Source organism: Rhinoderma darwinii, chromosome 2 (assembly GCF_050947455.1).
Source record: "Rhinoderma darwinii isolate aRhiDar2 chromosome 2, aRhiDar2.hap1, whole genome shotgun sequence".
Taxonomy (NCBI): Eukaryota; Metazoa; Chordata; class Amphibia; order Anura; family Rhinodermatidae; genus Rhinoderma; species Rhinoderma darwinii.
Window position 1 is genome coordinate 35,345,537 of NC_134688.1, and position 4,952 is coordinate 35,350,488.

The 4,952-nt window shown below is 43.8% G+C and overlaps 1 long non-coding RNA gene across 3 annotated transcripts; it reads left to right on the forward strand.

Annotated features, from left to right (window-relative positions):
* The first annotated feature begins 1,667 nt into the window (after positions 1-1,667).
* LOC142740452 (uncharacterized) lies at positions 1,668-3,708 on the forward strand. Of its 3 annotated transcripts, XR_012880688.1 has the most exons (4): positions 1,668-1,795; positions 2,628-2,694; positions 2,874-2,956; positions 3,334-3,708. It is a non-coding gene; the product is annotated as an uncharacterized LOC142740452 (long non-coding RNA). The 3 variants fall into 3 exon arrangements; XR_012880686.1 differs by having other exon boundaries at positions 2,874-3,708; XR_012880687.1 differs by having other exon boundaries at positions 2,892-3,708.
* The last annotated feature ends 1,244 nt before the right edge of the window (positions 3,709-4,952 follow it).

Below are 4,952 nucleotides of genomic sequence, written 5' to 3' on the forward strand. Positions count from 1 at the left end.
CTCTAGGAGATGGGGGCATTGGGGATTGGCATTTGTAAATTGCCCACATTGTGACCCCCCCTAATGTCAGTCATGGACACCTGGGCCTGGGTGTGACTGCAACCTCTTCACCCCTATAGTTATGTTCCCTGGGTTTACACTAACATTACAAAATGTTTTCAATGTCTGACTCGTCCTGTGATAGAAAATGAAAGGTGTGAAAGTAAATATATTATTATTCATTCTAGATATGGGGTTATTTTATGTTTATTCCATTATGTATTTTACAGACATTTATGACATCTGAATATGTGGCACCAGTGACAGCCGACATGCTAGGACATACACTGTATATATGTAAGTATTATAGCAAATGACAACCTATAGAAATTCTATAATCTGATGTCATCCAGAATGTTCCTATAGAGACACATGACAAGACTGTGGGAACAAATTCCCCAATGTTGTTCATCCAGGGCCTGTCTTAGGGGTGTGCGACCTGTGCGGTTACACTGGGTGCATCACCTGTCACTAATGAATGGGGCGCCACTGGTCTTCATGTCTGGGGCACCCATTGCTTGAACACTCAATCCCACTCTTCATGTAAAAAAAGTAAAGGGCACTGCTCAGGATGCAGATACAATTCCTTGATAATGGATTACATTACAGTGTGGCAGACAATACTTGTCTGGCAGTGTTATTTGGGCACTGTATGATTGCAGTATTTGAGTACTATATTCTACGCCATAAAGCTGAATTCAGACGCTGCAGATTTGCTGCGCGGCAAAATTCACAAGTGTTACAGGTGAATAGTTACAGTCTCAAAAACTCATCCACATGTAGCAAAAGTAAACGCTGGGAATTTTGCTGCAGCTTTATATTATTATTATTATAGAAATGCTCCATAAAGAAGATATTATGGTATTAGTAATATATAAGGGACTTGTTATTTATGTAATTTCCTAATACACATTTGGCTTATAGGGGAACACACAGCGCACACAGAGTGTCTACATTACCAGTACTGCAGTCTGTGCGCCACCATACAGGTCAGTCCACATGAAGTTGCTGTGTACATGAGCCCTAATGTACATTTCCTTCATTGTTGGGTGGTCTATACTGAGCACACGTCTGCCTGGAGAAATAAAACGACACAATTATTGTTTTTTCCAGAACATCTTAAGATCGGCTGCCTGCTGCCAGGGGGACTCTCTGAAGCAATATTTCATCTAATCAAGGTGCGTCTCTTATTAGTTACTATATGCAGTATCCACCAATACCCTCCACAGTTAGAATGACACTTTTCGTATGTCCTGGGTCAGAATGCCCCTTTTGTATGGCCCCACAGTAATGAAGCCCCCTTTTCTAAGCCCCCACTCAGTCCTTTTATCCCCCATATTAATAGTTCCCCCTTTGCTCCTATAAAATAAAAAATTATACTCACCTAATAGACGACCAACCGGGTCAGACATTTCGCTTCCTCCCTGCGCCGTTATTGTTTGTCCAATTTCAGGGGCGTATGGAGGCCCAGAGCTGTGGGCCACCCCAAATCCCTGGACCCCAGCCGGCCATCCTATTTACCCCTTTGGTAATTTTACACTGGTTGGGGACTGGACTCTGTTCTAGATAGAAATGTTGCCATTGATTGAGATTTGTCCTAATACATTGTCTTTCTTTCTCTTAGAATTAATTCCTCATAAGAGTTAATGATAACCACACGTCCCAGGAGGGCAGATCAAAGATTAAGCAGAGCCCTCCACCTCACATCACATAACGTTCTACATTCAGTCGGATGTATTCAGTAGGAGAGTCCAAGGTCAGTGTATTTTATTAACTGCATCTCTAAATGATCACATAGTGTGTATTACTGGTCAATACTGAAGAGGGCACTACCACCATAGATGGCCTGGGCACCCTCAACTTACACTGCCGATCCGGCATTTAGGGCCCAAACCTATAATATAAAAAAACAGAAAGATACAATCCCTAGTTTATTGACTGGGTGATGTTATTTGGGCACTGTATGATTAAATTATTTGGACACTACATGGTGCATCATAAGGGGGAGGACGTCACAGATACTGCACATGTCACCAATAAACCTAAGGCCGGCCCTGGATGTGACACAATAGCTGCCACGTGACATGCCATCCACACGGACATGACCGCTGTGGCCTAGCAACTAAAGACAACAGAACCACCAGCGCAGGAGCCACAGGGAATTTAAAAAATGAGTAGGGACAATTTGTTATTTTTAGCCATATGCGGCTTAGACTAAGGTTTATGAAACTGTCAGAAAACCCCTTTAATAATTATTTTGTCTGTTGAATCCAGAAATCCAATTTACCATTTTCTACTCTCTCTACTCCAGTCCAAAAGACTCCACAAAAGACAAATTAGAAGTTTTCCATTAAGGATAAGATTATATAGAAGAATAACAATAAGCTCCTGGTCCCTGATACAAAATCTATACCAGGGTCCTCCAACTATTATGTGCCATTATACTGCTGGTGTTATTTGTGTGGCAGAGGGGCATTGGACTCGCCCTGTGATAGAAAATGAAATGTGTGAAAGTAAATATATTATTATTCATTATAGATATGGGGTTATTTTATGTATGTGCATTAAACCCATTATGTATTTTACAGACATTTATAACATCTGAATATGTGGCACCAGTGACAGCCGACATGCTAGAAGATCCACTGTATATATGTAAGTATTATAGCAAATAACAACCTATAGAAATTCTATAATGTGATGTCATCCAGAATGTTCCTATAGAGACACATGACAAGACTGTGGGAACAATCTCCCTGATGTTTTCAATAGGCTGAACATATATTTGTTGATATGATGAACCATACTAAGCGCACGTCATAATATCTTCACAGTTTATACTTTTGTTCCAGAATTTCTTGAGATCGGCTGCCTGCTGCCAGGGGGACTCTCTGAAGTAATATTTCATCTATATGCGGTATGTCCATCATTAGTTACTATATACAGTATCCACCAGTAGCTCTGTACATTGAAAAAGTAATGAGCGGCAAAATGCCAAGAAAGGCGTAGCAGTGGGGAACCTTGGATAGTTGGTAGGAATAGGCATAATGTAAGTTAGGGGTATCTTTGTCCAAAATGCTGGCCACATGGCTCGGTTTGGGACTGAACGTAGGTGTAAGGTAATTGGGTGAGGGAGTGTAGGGGGATTTTAGACAGCTTTGGTCTGCCAAGAACATTTGCGATGTGTCAAGGCCTGGATGCAATAGACAAGGACTTAAGTGAGTTTCATTACACAGTCATAATCTGCAGGCATAGGTGATAATGGATACTGGCAGAATGTTTTTATATTTACAGCACTCAAGCGGAAAGCAATGGAAGGTGCCAGGATATTGCCACGTATAGAGCCCCCACAAGTCATGCAGCACAAGGACCTGGACATGGGGTGTACTGGATTGTTTGGAGCAAATGGCATCAAGGAAGCAAGGCAGGTATCCTCAATGGTATCATTCTAGCAAAAATTTGAGGGAACATGGCACGATGATGGGCCAAGTGCCAGGATCCTTGCGCAGAGATCCAGGGTCGATGAAGGCAGCAATATCCCAGTAGGGCCTCATAATCTCAACATGGGAGAGGGACACCTTGGGGTTGCCAAAATGTTTAGAACACGGGGTACTGGCACAATGTTTGGAATTACAGGAGCAGTGCATCTGGATGTAAAGAGAAGCAGAAGAAGGCAACAGTAGCTGGTTGAGTCTGATTCTGATCTGTCAGATGATAATAAGTGGTCTGATGTTGGGGATAGATGGGCTAATGGGCAAGACGTTTAGGATGCTGAAAAAAATGTTTACGCAGGATAAAGTAAAAAGGTAAAAGCGAGGAGGCGTGATACCGAAAGCCAATCCTTTACTGGAAAGAGGGGGTAAAGTTTGGGGCCAGGAAACATGTTTGTTGATTTCTACCTACACACACTTGTCCCAGGAAATGTTGGGAAACATAAGGGAGGAAAGGCTTGTCTAGTTTTTGTGATGTCTATGGAAGATTTTGTTTAGTATTGCAGTGTTATGGTGGTGGAGCAGGACCCCCTTATTGATCAGGTGCCAATAAAAAGGGATGGTGCCTGTGAAGCAGGCTGGTAAGTATAAAAAAAATACATCTGTCGCATCTAAAAGAGGCATCAGTAAACGATGAAATAGACAAGGAGTTGAGTGAGTTGCATCATTAAAGCAGAATCTGCAGGCACGGATGACAATGGATACTTGCAGAATGTTTTTTGTGCCTACAGGACTCAAATGAGTAGCAGTGGAAAGGACACGGATATCGCCACGGATAGGGCGTCCACGAGTCATGCAGCACAAGGAACTGGACTTCTGATGTAATTGACTGTTTGGAGGAGATGGCGTACATTTGCGAAGAATGTAGTTGGCTTTCGAAGCGCGTAAGCAGTCTTGTATCATCACTTCAACATGCCGTGTGGTTTATAAAATGTTTTTCTAATAAAGTCATCACATTGTCATGAGGATTGCTGGACCGTATTTTCTTCTGTGTACTGTATATTTATTGGACAGTGCTAACACCATACAGCCCTCCCTGTAGAGAAAGCCATACAGCCCTCCTGTAGAGAACGCCATACAGTCCCCCTGCAGAGAACGCCATACAGCCCCCCCCCCCCCCCCTGTAGAGAACGCCATACAGCCCCCCTGTAGAGAACGCCATACATCCCCCCCTGTAGGGAACGCCATACATCCCCCCTGTAGGGAACGCCATACAGCCCCTCCCCTGTAGGGAACGCCATACAGCCCCCCCCTGTAGGGAACGCCATAAAGCCCCCCCTGTAGGGAACGCCATACAGCGTTCCCCCCCTGTAGGGAACGCCATACAGCCCCCCCCTGTAGGGAACGCCATACAGCCCCCCCCCTGTAGGGAACGCCATACAGCCCCCCCCTGTAGGGAACGCCATACAGCGTCCCCCCTCC